Source organism: Ostrinia nubilalis, chromosome 29, assembly GCF_963855985.1.
Source record: "Ostrinia nubilalis chromosome 29, ilOstNubi1.1, whole genome shotgun sequence".
Lineage (NCBI taxonomy): Eukaryota > Metazoa > Arthropoda > Insecta > Lepidoptera > Crambidae > Ostrinia > Ostrinia nubilalis.
Window position 1 is genome coordinate 3,851,768 of NC_087116.1, and position 2,467 is coordinate 3,854,234.

The window sequence follows — 2,467 nt, forward strand, 5'->3', positions numbered from 1 at the left end:
ATATTTACTTCGTCGAGCTTTTTACATACCTACGAAAGGAAATTCATATTCATATTCATATTCATTTTATTCACTTCACAATGTACATATTAAAGACAGATGTTAAAAAAAAATGTTACATTGCTACCTCCCAGAGGTATATGTGATTTGTAAATTACAGACGTCATCCAGATCTATCTCAAAGATTATTATTGTCGCGATAACTAAAAAATTCATCAAGTGAGTAGAAGCAGTTTGAGATCAAATAATTTTGAAGTTTATTACTAAACGGTCTTAATTTATTTTCCAATTTTATGTGTTTCGGTATTTTATTAAAAATTTTTACTGCCATATAAAAAGGACTACAATTGAGCATTTTGATTCTGGAAGGTGGTAAGTATAGCCTATCTTTATGTCTGGTATTAACGTTATGCGTTTCTTTTATTTGTGAGAAAAGATGCTTGTTATTGAATACAAAAATACATATGTCCCTAATATAAATTGAGACTAATGTTAATAATTTAAATTTTACAAAATAATGTCGGCAGCTTTGTCTATTGTCAATTCGGGCTAGAATTCTAACACATTTTTTTTGTAACATAAATATATCGTTTGCATTTACACTGTTACCCCAGAGAATAACTCCATATTTTAGCCAAGAGTAGGCGTAGGCGTAATAAGTTGAGAGCGCGGTTTTTAAGTTTGTACTTTGGTAGATTTTGTAAAGTGCATAGGTGAATTTTGAAAGTTTGGATTTTATATATTCTATGTGGGATTTCCAATTCAGATGCGTATCTACATTAAGTCCAAGCAATTTATATGATTCTACTGTTTCTATTTGGGTGTTTTTAAAGTGGATATTTGTATCTATGGGTGGTTTGTTGTATGATCGAAATTGTACAAGTTTTGATTTTCCTAAGTTAATTTCCAAATTATGATGTTCCAGCCAATTCGTGATATTTTGGAGTGTATTATGGATAAGAGTTTTTGGATCAGTGTCGCTGTCGCATTTGATTAGTATGGACAGGTCATCGGCAAATAAAATAGGTGTAATTGAATCTCCACGTAAATGCTTCGGAAGCTCATTAATATAAATGAGAAAAAGTGCGCATCCTAATATGCTGCCCTGCGGTATTGAACTAGTTAACTGTTTTTCTTCAGATCTAATTTTTGATATTTCATTTGTAGTATGGTCGTAATGCTCTATTTGTACTAATTGCTTTCTGTTGTGTAAATAAGATTTGAACCAATCATATGCCAATCCGCGGATACCTGAATCCATTAGTTTTTCTAGTAGTTTATCATAGGGAACTCTGTCATAAGCTTTCGTCATGTCCAATAAGATACCGATTGTATGACCTTTGTCGTTAATGTGTTGTAGGGCCCTTTGTATGAACTTATATACCGCAAGAGTTGTTGATCTTTGTTTTCTAAATCCATTTTGGCTATCATCTAGTAATTCGTATCTTTCAAGAAATGAATATAATCTGTCACACATTGCTCTTTCATAGACTTTTGAGAAGGCGGGTAGTAGGGCAATTGGTCTATAATTACTAGGGTTTTTCTTATTATCTTTTTTGTGCAGCGGTTTTATGAGTGCTATTTTAAGAGGATCTGGGAATATACCGTGACGGAAACTTTGATTCACTAAAAAGGTAAGGGGATAAGCAAATTCTTCAGCGCACTGTTTTAATAACAAAGGTGGTATATCGTCTATGCCACTGCTATGTTTTTTTTTTAGTTTATTAATAATAGTTTTGATTTCTTTTTGGTTCACTGGATTTAAGTACAAAGAGTTTGTTGGGATTAATTTTACCGAAGGACTAAATTGAGTTTTATTATTATGATCATTTTTAGTTTTACCAATAGATGCGAAATGGTCGTTAAAGGTGTTAGATATTTCAATAGGACACGTTATTAGATTCTTTTTTACGTTTAGTACCATATTTTTATGATTACTTGATTCTGTTTTACCTAATTTATTTTTAATTATTTTCCACATGGTTTTTATTTTATTGTCTGATTTTTCCATTTCTTTAATGTATTGCAATTTTTTTGATAATGTAATGCTACGTTTTAGAGTTTTTGTATATAATTTATAGTAGGAATGAATTGCTGAATTTTTGGTTTTATTAAGGATAATTCTTAGAACTCTTTTATGTTCGCATGACTTTCGTATTCCGTTAGTTAACCAACCTTTTTTAACTTTGTCTTTTATTTTTATAATTTTTAATGGTATGTGTTCATTTATACCAACCTTTATTTTTTCTAGAAAAGTATTATAGTTTTCATTTACACTCATATTTTCATTTAGAACAGTGTCCCAGTTGACATTTTTTACATAATTTTTAAAGGATTCTATTTTATTTTGATTGAAAAGTCTTTTTTTTGTATATAATATTTGTTTTTTGTTTAAATCTTTAACGGACTTTAACTTTAGGTTAGTTGCTTTATGATCTGATAAACCATAATCAGTGACATAACATTT